General features: G+C 37.8%; 1 protein-coding gene across 23 annotated transcripts in view; it reads right to left on the bottom strand.

Moving 5' to 3' along the window:
* The window catches only part of HDAC9 (histone deacetylase 9), a 452,700-nt gene that overhangs the window by 313,954 nt on the left and 121,937 nt on the right, over positions 1 to 16,809 (bottom strand). The gene's annotated exons all lie outside the window — the stretch shown is intronic.

Consider the following 16,809-nt stretch of genomic DNA (forward strand, 5'->3'; position numbering starts at 1 on the left):
TAAAAATCTTAGCATAAACCTCTTCAGCCTTTGCCAGTAAACACCTACCTACCTACACTGAAGTTGAGGTAATATTGGCAAGACCACTGTGGTTTGTGTTAACTATTCCAAAACAAACCTCCACATCTTGGTCTTGACACAAAGAACAAAATTATTATTAGAAAATAACAAAACCAATACTCTAGAGAAAAATGTGTGGGATATAGTTCCCACTGAACATCTATGCTACTTAATAGAGGAAATATCTCTAACGATTATATTTTAGATGAGGAGAAATCTACCACCCATATGCTAGATAAGATGAAATTGTGAGTGGAAAAAACAGGATGCCTATCTTTGTTCTATCTTAATTAGAATCAATATATCTGACTGAAATGTAACATTAATTTAATTAAACACAGTGCAACAGACACAAAACTATCTCTTAATAGGAAACCATTGCTATTAAACAATATTAAGAAACAGTAGTTTATATAAAAGAGGTCCATTATGGTCATTGCAAATGCTAGTCACTATTTTTATCCTTCATTAACACTGCAAGTGATGTAAAATCTGAATTACAAAGCTGAATGAGGCATTAAGACTGTTCATTTAAAGCAGAACAAAATAGTTTCTAAAATCATCAGCTCAAGAAGTAGATAAGGTATTGTTTGGACAACTTTGGACTTTGAATAAGCCTCAAATTGCCATTCTTGACCCATGATGGGGAGGACTTTAACCACATGTAATCTGGTGGAAGGACAGCAGAGGAGAGCACAGGCAATCCAGGAGGTTTCTGGAGGGCACTGGTGGTCACCTCTTAACACAGGCAATTGAGAAATGGACAAAGGCAGGTGCTCAGCTGGACCTCATACTTACAAACAAGGTCCAGAAGGTAAAGGTCATGGGCAACCCTGGCTGCAGTGACCATGAAATCACGGAGTTCAGCAAAGGAGGGCCACTGAGACCAATGGGAAAGTCCGGAGCAAAGACTGACCAACCCTAGAAGAGGATCAGGCTAGGGAAAGGCCAAACATTACCGTAAGACCTGACAGGATAAACCCAGGAGCTCTGGGGGAGCTGGACAGTGTTGAGGGAGGTGATCCTTTTAATGAGCTCCACACTGGTGAGACACACCTGGAAGGCTGTCTCCAGTTCTGGGGATAAAGAAAGTTCCTCAGTATGGGAGAGACAGGGACACACTGAACTAAATCCAGCAGAAGTCTAGGAAGGCCCTGGAGCCTCTCCTTGAGAGACAGAGATCTGGGACTGTTCAGCCTGGAGGTGAGATGGCTCAGGAGAAATAGGAATGTCTGCAAAAGTCTGAGCAGGGAAGGTGGTGTAAAGATGGAGATGGACTCTTCTCATTAGTAGCAGTGAAAGGACAATGGGCATAAATTAAGAACAGGAAGTTCCAGTTAAAGATTACAATTTTTTTTCCTACAAGGGTGGCCAAACAGTGGAACATGGTTCCACAGAGGTTGTTGAGTCCCCATCTCTGAACACGTGCAGAACCTTATTGGACTTGTCCCAGACCAACCTGTGCTAGCCAGCCCTGCTCTGAGCAGGGAGGCGAGAGTATATGATCTCCAGAGGTTCTTTCCAAACTCAACAGTTTCAAGATTTTGTGACTCTGTGAAACACATTGTAGTATTTTATTGTAGTTGGAGCATGCAACAATCCTACCCTTTCACTTCCTACGCTTGATCATGCCAGTATTAAGGAAAATGGCCAAATCATTGACAGTATTTTGTGTAAAAGGACAAACTTAAGCTCAGAGCAAATAAGCACATTTGAAACTGCATTGCTTTTGTTAAACCAAAGGAAGTACCACAGAGGCTAATTATTTTTGCTGTTCTTATCCATAACCATTATATTTTTCAGTGTTCACAGAGAAATACTTTAGTTAATGAGATCCATAAAGATTCTTTAATCAGCTTATATTGTGAAAAAGTATTAAAGTCTCCACTTTCACAACAGGCACATGAAATATATAGTTTTATGATATATTACTAGCACAGGAACTTGCCTCCCGCTTTCCCCTGAACCACCTGCAATTTTTAATAGTCATGTATCACCAGGGTACCAGAAACCCATAAAAGTTTAACCTGCCAATTAACAACCGGGTAAAGTTCCAGCCTTGTAGAATATTTTGATTATTTCCAAGAGCTTTTCACAAAATACAGAAAATATTTCCACAAAATTTCCAGCCAAAGCTTTAATCTAATCTACAAAATATTGGGTAGCAGGAGAAAAATATAAATGTATAATGTAAAAAAAAAATTATAATTTTTTTTAATATGACAGTAGACCTTCCAAATCCAGCTCTGGATAAAAGTTATTTGATAGAAGAAGGTGGGGAAGGGGGGTGGGGATTAAAGAAAGAATTTAGAGACTTTCATTCCAATATTTCCTTTTAAGTGGGAGACAGAAAGTAAGGGCAGAACTCACCTATCCAGTACAAGTTAATCAAGGTGTGAAGTACAGTACAATAGTTTTCAATGTATTTTATGACACTCCATTAAAAAAATAATGATGCCAAATAACATTACCTTTGTTTTCAGCAATTCTTTAAAAACCAGCTAAGAATGTATCAGCTTTTCAATCATTTTCAGGAATACACGAACTGTAGCGCAAGAGTTTCAGTTAGGTAGATCTCGACTACATATCAAAGTATACATTTTTTGGCACTACCATTGATAATCACAGATCTTTAGCTTTGAGCAATACTTCAAATAAGGCTAGAACACACACAAAAAACCCCCCTCTATCCACCTTTGAGAGCTTTAATTATAATCAAGAAAGTCTAAATTGGCAGGAAAGAGATCATAGACAATATTGTTCACCAGCTAAGTAGCAGCTCATATCCATCACTGGTGCTAAATTTTTATAGATTCCACAGTTTTGCAGGTGAGTACAGGATCTCCTACATATGAAAATCATAAAGATAGAGCATAAAGATGTCCATCTGGAAGCATAGAAAGTTGGTAAAGAAAGCTGTTGAACGAAGTGAGAATACATCTTTTCTACTGGAGGACAGACATCATGAATAAGTGGGACAAAACAAAAGGAGAAAGTCTAAGTTAGTGGGATGTGGCTAGAACTGCAAGCCTGGAATTGCATGAAATTAGTGCAAGTTATGTGGAGAGCTATCCAAGAAGAGGATGACAACAAATGAGAAAAAGGGAGCTAAGAGAAGAAAGAAACCATAGACTGCTTTGGGCATAAGTAAAAGGACTTGAGAAACAAGGAAAAGGAAAAGGAAAAGGAAAAGGAAAAGGAAAAGGAAAAGGAAAAGGAAAAGGAAAAGGAAAAGGAAAAGGAAAAGGAAAAGGAAAAGGAAAAGGAAAAGGAAAAGGAAAAGGAAAAGGAAAAGGAAAAGGAAAAGGAAAAGGAAAAGGAAAAGGAAAAGGAAAAGGAAAAGGAAAAGGAAAAGGAAAAGGAAAAGGAAAAGGAAAAGGAAAAGGAAAAGGAAAAGGAAAAGTCCTACAGGAAATAGGATGAAACTAAACAATAAATAGAAAAGGGGTTGCATTTATACAACATCTTCCTGCCCCACGGATGCAGACACTGCAGAATGACGGCAAGGTTACAACAGAGCACATGGCTACATTCACAGGGGACCCTCAAGTTCAAATACTGCAGTTACACCTCGCCTTTGAGTCAAAAATTACTTGAATCCAGGTTGTCCAAAATGCTGATATGATGCAAAATAAGTGTATGCAATGTAGAGAAGCTAATTAATAGCCCTAGACTAGTCCTGGAAATTCACTGAATGTTAATGTAACTTCTAATGCTCCAGTCAATTTGAGGAAGGAAAAGTGCATAGAATTTATATAAACACTATTAACCTAAAATATAAAATAATTTACATCCAAAAAGAGGAGCAGTTATTTTTTTTCCCCATGAAATACAGAATCGGAACAAGGGTAAGTTTTCTTATAGTCTTAATTTTGAACTGATTCTACTGTACAGGAATCTCAAGTAGAGTTTTTTCTTCCCCTTTCTACCCCTTTTTCCTTAGTCTTCTGCTGTTGCAGAAAATAAATACATAAAGCTTCAGAACTTGATAAATGTTTGACAATGATGAACTACCAAGAATTTTGAAAGAATCATTGTAAGGAGTTTTCAAACTGCTGTGATTTTTGTCAAGTTAAGATACAGTCTAGGCCAGCAGGTTACTGTGCACTGGCTTCTAAAAGATCACTTCTCAGAAGAATGCCATCCATTACCACTGAAAAGAAATATTAACTGAAATACTGCCCAGAAACTCATTTGTGTTCCCTTACCTGATAACAAACTAACTGAAGACATAGCTGTGGACTTTATGACATACTCAAAGCATCATCCAGCTTTTTAAAAACAAAAAACCTAAACAAAACAAAAAACAACTACAACAAAATCTAGCTCCTGACTAGTCACTTAAGTTTTTCAGTCAATTCTTTGTGTCTGTGTTGGCAAAAATGACAATAAAATCAATATTTATACTGAAAAGGAACCCTACCTGAAACAAACTAAAGAATTCTATCAAAGCCCATAGGCCAAACATTTTCACACATAGGCTATAAACTCTAATTGAAAACATTTTTTCTTCATGTTCTTTTTTATATACTGCAATTTTCATCTCATTATTACAAAGAAAAGAGGATCAAAATAATTTACAAGTGCAGATTAAAACAATACAACAAAAAATGCAAGGGTGTGAAATTCTGGTAATATCTAATTCATAACTTACTTGATTCTAGATCTACACTATAATATCAACCACATAGTCCACTACTAGTCATCAGTTCAGTTCACATTCCAGCAAAAACAAAAAAAAAAATTACTTTGCATTCTCACTTTGTAGGAATTGCATGGTATTTTTAGAATTTCTTCGAGAGATTCTTGGCTTCTCAGAAAAGAGCTCTCAGAAGAATGATTATAAAGAAACCAGCAATACTATTTATTTCCAATTCCCTAGATGTTCAGTAAGAGTTTTAATTTAGAACTACCCTGTTTATTCAAGTAATTTTAGATAATTTTTTTCAAGTTTTAAGGCCTTGGAAGTACAGTATTAAGCTTCACCTGTAAGCACCATCACTCTATATACAAAGCATTTATTACCATTTTTTTTTATTATTTTTGGCTTACAGTGCCAGTGTACAACATATGCTTGATTCAGAAGTTCTCCCAAGTTTAACTGAAACAATCCTAATGTCTACCAAAAAACACTGAAAAAATATGCTAAATAACTACTTCATTTCCTCTGAATTAATACAACTTAGATAATACCAATATAGTAATGAAATACAACATTGTAGTGTAAAATAAAAACTTCTACCTTCTACTTCTCAATTTTTAATTTATGCATTACACAGGATGGGAAGGTAAACAAAACTGAAAATTCAATAATCCTTATTTCCTTAGGAAGATATCCTAAATGTTAAATTGTTTACTTGGAAAGGAAACTGTCAGCCTGGATTCTGGTTTGATTTGTGGCAGTCCTTGATACCACTTCAATTTAGGCAGAATGTGGCCAAGAAACACAGCTCTTGGCGTTAAACTGCAAATTAAGGAAGTGAGACCGATCCAGGGCAGGTATGGGTCACTCCTAGGAATCAATCTGCCCAAAAGGTAGCACTGTCTACATTTATCTGTCTCTTCTGTTTTGCTGAAAATGAGGATTTCCCTGATTTTGATATAAATGTCTTGGATCATTTATCACATTTCACGTTCACAAAGGAAAATGGGTTATTCCGCTTAACCATAATATTTTACTCATGGCCAGCTTAGTAACTGTAGAAATTAGCTCACCATAAACCAGTGATGGGCCTTGTCATTTTTCAGCTTCATAAACAAGTCAAAGGAAAAATAAATCTACCTTTTATTAACCAGTTTCTAACACTAAGTCATTTATGCCTCACTCTGCTGAGACCCTGATTCAAAGGCAAAGAAAAGCAACTGTAATAAGTTTACCGGTAGGCTGCTTTATTGAAATCTGTAAGGTGAATTTTTTTAACCCAATCAAGTCATTGTGAAATATTTTATGTATTTATGATAAATTAAACTGTTATTGAATTCCTTTTCACTGTAACACCAGCCTTAGAAGCAAAGGATTTTGTAGATTCCAAAAATGTTTTTTTCTAAGAGGCTGTTCTGCTTAAGGTTAAGTTGTATTTTCCCTTAAAACCCTCATTTCCAGGGGTTTATTATTCAGCCATAAAGATCTGCTTGGAATATGGCATGTTAAGACTAAATTCAGAATCGGGGTTTTTTAATGAATATTTAAGGAAAGAAAACACCAAACACTCACATTAGCTATTTTTAAATTGGTAACGTTTCAGACATTCAAAAAAAATTACACACCTGCAAAGATTTGAGTCTGGATTTGAAGTACTGACCCCGAAAGCCAAAAATAATCTAAATAATCTCTTCAGTGACCATCTGCCTGACCAAGCCCAGTAGTCCCCACGACAAAGCAGAACCAGCAATAATAATATGGCAGCCTAAGCACCACAGCACTATCTTCAAAGACTGCTCTTTTCAGTCACCTTCATGAATATTTGAAACTTCTCTCAAATATTCCTCCTCTTAGGTGTCTATTTTTCAAAATTGCAATTAAATTAAAACACACTTTTCTAGTTTGTTTACAGAAAAAGAAATGCATGTTCCACTTTGACAAGCACAATTTTTTTATTTTTTATTTTTTTAAGATGTCAATAAAGCTTAAATAAATAAAGCTGCATTAAAGCTTAAAAACTATTTTAATGAACTTGTCATTATTTAATTTACATGATTAAGTTATAGTGATGCAGAAACAGAAGTCCTGGGTCAGATTACAGGTTCATTTAACCCTGCACCCAGCCTGATGCAGTAACTCATGTGCAGGTACATAGAAAAGAGCAAGAAGAGAACAAGCACAGTTTTCTCAGCCTCCAACTAATTTCAGCTCAACTCCTTGAGCTGGCGCTTCTAGAATATTTAAACCATTGCAAGAGTTAAAATTTCATGCAAAAATTCACTAATTTTCTCTGGAAGTTTTGATTCTGTGAATATTTTTTGGGTTTTGCCCATAAAATGCTAATGGTTTATAATAATTCAGTACAGGTACATTGAGAGAATGCTATATGCATGTGCAACAGCATGTGACCACATACACAGTAACTCAAACAAACTTTAAAAGGTTTGATTAAAGATTAAAAAGGTAGGAAATATCAGATTAATCTCAAGGGCACAACTTTCATTTTAACACCTTTGTGCACGGCTGCTGCAACCAAACCTCTAACCACACCTCTGTGTGCTGGCTTTTTCCACAGAACTTCTGACACATTTGCTCACAGCAGTCATTGCTCTATCACACCTTTTTCTGTCTCCTCTTTGATCATTATGTAATCTATACTCACACCTTACTCTTTGCATGGAACAGCAACTTGGATATAAAGACATTTTTTTCTAGGCTCTTGACACTTCCTTGCAGGTTGTCCTCCAATCCACACTGAAGCAACATGCTGAATTTTTAGTTTTGTGAAGTCTGATAAGACGTGCAGCAGGGCAGTGACCCACTGAAGCAGAAGTGCAGCACCAGAAGACTGAAAATAAAGAGGAACCACTTGGTTTGCTATGCAGGACATGACACGTGACATTATCTTTGTCCTCAAGCAGTGGTTAGCACTGCATAGCACTTACAGCATTCCAAGTAAAGTTGCTCTAGATTTCACCTGCAGCAAAGTGTTGCAGTGGATTTTTCTTCTGTCCCAGTCTCTTCATCTATTCAGTCCCAAGCTGCAATCCTGCAGCCACAGTGCCAGTGTTCCTGCCCAGGAGATCACTGTGACACCTCTGCTCCCCTTCATCAAATGTCTTGCTCCTTCCAACTCTTTGGGTTTCAGCTTGTGCACTGTGAGGTCTTCCCTGCTCCAGATTCTTTTCACAAGAAGTTCCAGTGTGTTCAGAAAGCCACCCTGTACAGATTTTTCTTCCTGTAAACCCCTAGTGTCAGTTCCCATCCAGATGACCAAAGTGGTGACCACAGGCAGCAGGAGCACAGTGACAAGAGAGTCCTGCCCACCGCCGGGATATGGGGAACAGAGCAACGCAAAACTGTAATGCACAGGGGTCACACACATCCTCTATGCACCAACATTTGCAATGCCTTTATGAAAATAACCATTGCAATTCAGAAAAATTGCAGAGGGACAGCTTATTCCACTTAAACCCTGTGTTTAGCTAGTCAGTGCATCTGCTATGGGTTTAGCAGTAACTAAAATGTCAGTGTAGACAAAACCTTTCCCTCACCGTTTTTAAATGTTCCTACTGCACATAGTGCTCGTGCCATACAGTACATGCTGATGATTAATCTGCAGCTGTATTTCAGTGAGCAAATCCTTCCCACCCTGCAACACCCAGGCATATTCCCATCATTCTGGGACAAAAGGGGATGGCAATGTAAATCCTTAAAGATTACATGGCCCCTTGTGAATGGTTAAGTGGAGATTATTTAAAAGACTTAATTACACAGAAACCTGACACACTCCTTTTTAATGGGCAGGCAGACTGTTGTTTATTTAGATTTTGAAATCTAGTCTAAATTGGGCCTTGAGAAAGAGAAAAGTACCCTAGGTTTCAATTAACAGATTGTCTTCCACTAGTCAAGGGATAATTTGAGCTTTACAGAAACATATGTGAGAAGTAAAAATAAAGCATAAGTACTTCCTCATACTGTATATTGTTTTGCATCAGCCTAGTTATTCTGTGGTTCATCACTGGTATTAAAAATCTACATGTATAAACTAGTTTAGAGGATATTAACAAAGCATTGCTATCTCTTACTATTTATAAGTCATTAAATCTTTCAATAAAGTCCAGTTTATAAACAATGGTTTAGGAAAAACATCATACAGTTAGGAGTAGGTAAGACAGAGGTTTTCAGAATGCAACTGTGCAGCAAAAGGAGTGTGTCAGTTGATAGCAACCAAATATTTTTATAAGAGAGAGTGATACTAGTTAGTAATATCTGTACCAAACTGGGAATTGTTTTGACTGCAACTATGCAAATTAGTGGCTGGGGCTGTCTGTTTAGATGTACTGGGATATATTTATGACATACATGTTGTGTGGAATGTGTATTGAGTAAAAAAAAAAAAAAAAGTAGGGTTTTTTAATAGAAAAAGCAAATTCTTAATAGCAGAGAAAAATAATTTAAAACCCTTGTTTCACAGTGTTCATGCTTAATGACATAAAAATTTATTCCTGCTTAGGAACTGCACTATATCAGAAAAAACCCAAATCAATACTCTTCAAGAAGAATAACTGTGTTACAGATGAGAATGAGGAGAACTAAAAATTGAGTGAGAAGCTAGGCATAAAACAGCGGTTTGCTGTTCAAATTGACTAATGCTTAGGTCCAAAGAAATAAACCATATGATTTTCTCTTTAATGATTAGCATGAAAGAAGACCTGCACACTGCTCTCAGCAGCTGGAAGTAGCGAGAAGAAACTTACACATTTAAGCAAGAAAAATTCAAGTTGCTGCCTGCTATGACTTTCTGAGTTTGCAGTATACTTCTGTATCAATAGAAGACAGGATGATTATCACACGAAGATTCATGAAAACAAATTGACAAAATTGGCATGTCCTTCATGCATATTCTTTCAGCTTTTAAAATATACATATTACCAAGACTGGAAGCAAAAAGAAATGCAGGTTCCCACTTGCAAGAAAAAAATATATATAAAAATTACAAATTCTCTTTTCCAGGTTAGTGTCTATTCTAATTGTACCAAACTGTACATGCTACTTTCTCTTGTGTCTACCTATGAACTTTAGGAAAAAAGTATGGAAAATTTCAGGTTGAAAAAAGAACACTAATTGAAATATTATAGAAAAATTAACACTTAATAGCTTTATAAATCCTAATGATTTCAAGAAATAATTAGCAAGACAAGCTGTCACACAGTCATTGCACTACAGATTCTTCCAGATTTCTGCTCTTCCGCTAAATCTGGCTGAAATTTCTCAATGTGATTTAAAGCTTCATGGGAAAAGACACAGGGTGTTATTTTAGCCCTGTTGACTCATGAATGAAGGCCAAAATTCCTGTATTTAAAACTAGTTTGGTTGCCTTAAAAATCTTGACAGGATAAGATTACAAATTTTTTTATGTATTTTTGCTACAATTTAGGAAAACGGGGTTTTTAAAAGAAATTTCATTTATGATGCGTGCTCAACTTACTATTTTTCTTCAGTTTTACACTGCAATTCATTAAATACTTCACCCCTTCAGCTATCTGAGCTGTCTTCCATCCATTTAAAATCCCCATTGTTCATGCAAAATGACATTGTTCTCTCTAAGAAGAAAAGTAAAGCGGTGGACCATATGGTATCTCCACTAAATTAGCAGAAGAAGAAATTTCACTGATGCCAGTGGAAACCAGAATTCATCTACCCTACAGACTGCATTTGCATGTCATTGTTTTGGATTAAACCACAAATGAAATGGCAGTTAGATTTGATCTGTTAATTAAGCCTGGGAGAGTAAAAATATCATTAATTTTAAAATACGATTATTTGTTGCTCTTTCTATTATTTAGTAATAATAAAAACCACAAAGCCTTGATGATGTCCTCATGCTGGTTTTCACCACACACCTGTCAGAAAGCTGCACTATTAAGCATGATTTGCACTGGTAAAAATGCTACCTGCCTTCATCATGGTGCTATGAAATGAACAAGCACTCAGCAGCTAATATCAGAGAAGCAAATATAAAATAAATTGGCATGCACAGAGCTGCTTCAGTAGAATTGTCCACCCCATCATGCCACAGCTGCAAGTACTTCTTCTGCAGGGGCAGGTGTATTGCTTCCCAGCTGGAGCTCAAGAGGAACCAAACTGCCTTTGACAGAAGGAGGAGAGAGGGTCTTTAGGGTGCCTTCAGAGTCCAGATATGGTCACTCTTTCAGACCAGCAAAGAATTCTGGATCTACACAAAGTCCCCAGCCTGGCTCAGCAGACATCTGGGATTGACCAGGAGTCATGTGAATGACAAGAGCCTTAGGGGACGGGCATGTCTACCTTCTCTGTGGAAGGACCAAGCTCATCTATCTGCCGTGCTTGCGCAGCTTGTCCTTGGCAGAAAGCCCACCAGTGGGCAGGATTCTTTACTTGACACATCATTCCAGGCAGAGTTCAACCGAAAACATAAATATTTTTAACTTGCTGACTTGCCTCACCTATTCAAAGCATGCTGGAAATTCCCCAGCATATTCTTGAGCATGAGAGGTGCCTGGGGCAGCTGCTGTGGCTTCACCACTGCCAGCCTGCACCTTCCATGCCCCTGGAGGCTGGCACGGTGCCCTGCTCTGCAGGTGGCCAGCAGGGACACACCTGCCACCCTCACCTCGCTCCCCAGACAGGCTCAGGCCTCAGCCACCATGCCCAACCACATCCTGGTCCATTGATGAAGAGTTCATCGAGCCACCCGACAATGCAGCATTCATCCCCAGCCACAGAAAAGACTGACATACCGGGAACAGAAAGTGCGTGGGCAGTAAAAAAACAAAAAAAACCCGAAACCATAAAAAATAAACTGAATATAATATAGTGAAGATAATCTATTTTCATCTTTAAATCATTAATTTTTAAGGAGTATGAGACTTCTGTAAAACCTACAATGAAATACTACTGTACTGAATTAATTCACAACAGAAAGGTCTCAGTCTACATCAGGATTATGCTTATGGCCATAAATTGTGATTAAACATTTATGAGTTAGTTGAAATATTGCAGGCAGGATCTTTTTTCTTTTTTCACTGTAGGGTGCACAGATACAGTGTAAAATCCTGTAGATATTTAGGGGATTGTGGGTTTAAAATATGATTATTTATTGTTAGATCAATTTATTATGGCAATAGTTAGGGGCTCCACCTGAGATGTGATTACCATCAAGAAAGACTCTTTATAAAACAGAGTAGAGGCAGAAAACTCAGGCCCCTGTTGAATGGAGACAAAAAGGATGTAAAAGTCAAAGAATGGGAGAAGCAGCATGTTAGCTCTGTAATCAAAGTAGAGAACTGAAACTGAGATGAGATGGCTTAACTAAAGCAGCAGTAAGCATCAACAGAGGGCAGAGGAGTACTTAGGCCAAGGGCCAGCCCAAGCTTTGAACTAATGCAAGGGAAAGACCCTGGAAGTAGAAGTGGACTAGATTAAGCTCCTGTTTTAATTAGAGTACCACACCCACCAACCTCTAATTTTCATTCCTGTCTAACCAAACATCCTATCACAGTGTCACAGACTGAAAGATGCTACTTCAGAAAAAGCAACTTTTACAGCTGTGTAAAAACCATCCTAGAAGGAAAATTTTCTAATTGTTCTGGGTACATGAAATCTAGTCCAAACTCCAAATACTAAGACAACAAAAATCACAGTAAGTTTAGGAATATTTTTCCAGCCTTTGCTGCACATGCGCTCAGTGAATCAGAACATTCTATAAATATGGCTTTGATCTGATGAGGTCATGATTGATTCAACCAAGTAGTTATCCTTCAAGTCCCAGGTTTCTGAAATAAACTTTCACAGGGATATTCCTCTCTCCTGCAACTCTCAATTATGCACACAGCATAGAACAATTACATTAAATGCACATTTAGTAAGCTTGGTCTGCAATTACTTACTTGTGCAAGAACAACTTGCACACTCTGGGAAGTTTATCTTGTTCATTATGAGTCCACTACTAGATATTTATGCAAGTGAAATTACCACAACATGTAAAGATGTGTAACAGCCATTTACATTCCCCTGTGCTCTGAACAGAGCGCAATTCCTTCAGAAACCTTAGTCATATTTATACATTTACAGACCAATCTAATATATAAACATATATAAGGTTCTGGCAGCTCCTGAAAACTTGCATATCCTAAGTTTGCATGCGTGAGTTCACAATGCAAACAACACAATTTTAAAGCAGCAAAATGAAATGTGGAAGAATGTGTTTACAGGAATAAAAGGAAAAATAAACCTTGGTTTATACAGCCATGCTACCTTACCCCACTAAATACCACCCCAGCCGAAGGAAGGACGAGTAGTCAGCACTGAGCAGAAAACAGGCCTACAACTAAAAAATGTTCTTTCACCAGTTTAAGAGGATGCACCACAGCTGTGACCTGCTGAATTTGAAGGGACAATCATCAGGAAGCCTGTTATGGCTTTCTGTTCACAACCCAGAAATCAGGAGAGTTCATGCGACAAGCGTCCTCTCTAAGAAGAAACTGACCTCTGATATACTTCGGCATTGGGGGCAGTAAGAGAAGAGGGCCAGCTGTCTTTCCCTTTCCTCAATAACTTCTGTGGCTCTATGCTCCTAGATGCTTCCAGCATGGTCTTCCTATTGCTCTTCCTACTGCTCGAGCAGTTTGGACTTCAGCTTCTGGAATGCTCCCATGCCAATGCCATTTAATCAGTCACCCACAGTTTCCCTCAGCATTAAAGCTGCTGCCATAAAGCAGTGTAATAAAGTAAAATAAAGTAAAATAAATAAAGTCATTTTTGATACTTGGAGTTTCAGAAATGCTAAAAGAAAAATTGGTATTTTTGTGTCTGGCACAGCTTTAAAGAATGTTACAAGCAAGGGATGTATAAGAGCTTTACAAAGCAAAATGTACTCTAGAATTAGACTCAATAGGAAGAGTAGGGCAAACCAACAATAGAGAGCAACCAGTTCAATCCAGAATTACATACCTATACATACATACATACATAAATAGACACAGAGAAATGTGCTATCATGCTTACATTTTTTTCTGTCTGTTCCAAAACTGAAAACAAACAATCCTTTAAAAATATATTATTAATAATTAGTTGAGACTCAGCAGCAGAGTGCCTGTCAAATACTTTCAAGTGACTGAAATTAATTTCAAATACTTTGTTTCTCTTTTTTAAACAGCAGGGAAAAGAAATAATTCAGCAAATAGCATCTGGGTCCCATGAGCCCTTTGATAATACTATGCCTGTATTAAAAATGTTTTTGGAAATCCTTGAGTACATTTCCAGTATGTCAGAAATAAAGATGACTGTCAGATACTCTTATTAATCAGTTAGAAAAGCCAAAACCTCCCAGTGGGAGGCAGAAATGTTATACTGATGCGATTATGAGTCACTGCAGTTTTGGTTGAATCAAGGCCATTTATTTGAAGGTCTGTTGCCCAAAAATGCCTACTAATTTGCAAGAGCTCTTCTTTTTTTCTTTATTCTCTTCCCCTCCCGCTTTTTTTTAAACTGTCTATCTTATATAAAAATTTGTTTCCATCACTTTATGCTGAGGAATTTTCTGTTGGCCCTTGTGTAGAATGATGCCTGTAACATCCAAAACAGAGGGCTCCAGGATGTCTGCCATAAGAAAATATAGTGGTTTGCTTTATTTTTAAAGATTAATACAGTTGGCAACCATGAGGACAAGAATGACATGATTTACAAGTTTGTGGGCCAGACAAAAAAGGATCGAAAGATTATCTGCAAGCAGAGAATCAACATTTCAAACTGAGGAAATAGGAACAGAAAAGGCTCATCTGTTCACAGTCCAAATCTTTCCAGCAGTCCAAGGTAGCAGGGAAGAGAGTGCGTTAAGTCCTCTGCGCCAGCTCCCTCTGCAGGGGTCTGGCTGCAATTCTGGCCAGCAGATTTCACCCTCAGAGCTTATAATTGCATGTAATTCCTCTGTCTGAGTGGGAAACAAATGCACAAGAAAGCAGATCACATCTAATGGCTGGAAAATAAATCTAATACAAATCTCTTATTTTGGGGGCTTTTTCTGTTTAACCCAATTACGTTATTTGAACTCAAGTGCCTGAATTTTTAGTGCCTAACTGGCAGAACAAATCTGAGTTAGAGTGCAGATACTTCTTAATGTACAGGGTCTTCTTTATGGCAAGGTTCCAAACTAAAAACAGATCGGTGGTTTGACCATGGCATGAGTAGTTTGTGAGTGAATAAGATAAGCTACCTTCAACAGCACCCCTGAAAATCAGTTGTTTCCTCTTTGCATTTCATGACACAAGCCTGGTGAGGCACATTTAACATGCTTAGATGCCTTCCTTGGCATTCAGGCTTCTTCCAGACCTGCCTTTATATCGTGAGAGACGCTAGAAACTTCACCAGAAGAAGAGTTGAATGAAAGTTTTGTATTACGGGTCCTGAATATTGGCATTCCTTGGCCTTTTTCTCCTGGTTTCCAGGTTTTCATAAAAGACAACAGACTTCTTGGTTGTGAAGATCATATAAGCTCCTAGAAATTGCCAGGAACAAGCAGATGGGGACAAAACCACATAACATGTCTACTGGTAAGCTACAGACCACAGTCTGGAGAACTCGAAAAGCATCAATTACTCCTGACTTTGAAAGACTCTTTGAAAGGCATTTCTGACTCCTTCCCACACCAGGCCTAAGGGAAGAAACAACCCTCTCATTCTGCTCTCAGCCCAGCATGGAAAGCAAAGGACTGCTTCAGCTGCACTATCCGAAACAGAAAAGGAAAGGAGAAAAAGCACAATTTAAACCAGGGTGGGATCAGGGAAGGATACTGCAGCCAAATCAAACACTTTCCAAATGCTGGAACAGAGCACAATCCTAAATACAAATGAACCCTGCTGGGTTTATGATCTGCACAATGAACTTTATCAAGGTATCAGTTCAGTGCTACACCCTGTTTACAGATACAGCACTCAGGCCTTTCAGGGGCTATGATAATACTGGGTAAATACATGCCCAGTAAATAAATTACTTCTTCCCAAGGATTAAGTTGTAGCAGTTTGGAACTGAACATCAGAGATTCTTGTTCATGTTTCTTGGTTTCTCATTTTCTGTACTCAAATGGATATTTTCTGAACACAGTAACTGGAAAAAAATGGTCTTTTTGCTCAAGCATTTAAACAGTCAGTCCTCTAGTGAATAATAATACCAAAGAAAAACAATACTAACCTGATGGACTGAACTCCAACCAACAGCTCCCCCTACCAGCAAATTCAAAGAGGATCAAGAGAAGCAAAAAATGAAGTTTAGGATTCAGAAGCACTGTGAACTAAAAGGTAAGTTGTCAAGTGATAGAAAGAAAATTTCCATGCATGTGCAGATTTTTGTGATGAAAAAGAACCTTACACAACAGACTATGTCTCAACGGAGTGCATTTAACAAGTCACTGAAAAATACTGGATTTATCTTTAATGTGATGTTCAAATTTAGAAGATAAGGGTTTTCTACTTTGTTTTATAATATGAGAGCTACATTTTTATTACAGCTGTGTTGGAAGGTAAGTTATCAGCTTCTGCAGCAGGAAATGGCATATATTTGGAGGCAGATGTTGACCGAGTTTACGGTAAATACTGCAGATTCCCAGAAGCACTTGGGTTTGGAGGGACCTTGGGACGCCTCCAGCCTAACCTTCTGCTCTGCCAGATCAACACTGAATTTGGATGACATTGCTTAGGGCTTGGTCCCATTGGGCACTGAAAATCTCCAAGGGCAGAGGCTCCATAAACCCCATGAGTAATCTGTTTGCTTAATTATCCTCATATAGATTTTTTTCCCCTTTTTATTTTAAATTTGTGGCAACTCTTTCTTGTTATCTTGACATTCCATAAAAATCCTAGCTCCACCTTCATGGCAACATCCTCTTAAGATGTATCAGAAGGCTGCTATTCCCGCTTTTATTCCTACCTTTGTGAAATCCATTTAACTAAAAGTAAGTCTCAAGGGCAACTTACAATGGCATTTTTGGACACACAACACACACATTGTTTGCATTCAGCTACACGCAGAGAGAGAACCCATTTATCACGAGGCTGTGTGATCCATCACAT

This window comes from Cyanistes caeruleus, chromosome 1 (genome assembly GCF_971803275.1).
Source record: "Cyanistes caeruleus chromosome 1, bCyaCae1.hap1.1, whole genome shotgun sequence".
Taxonomy (NCBI): Eukaryota; Metazoa; Chordata; class Aves; order Passeriformes; family Paridae; genus Cyanistes; species Cyanistes caeruleus.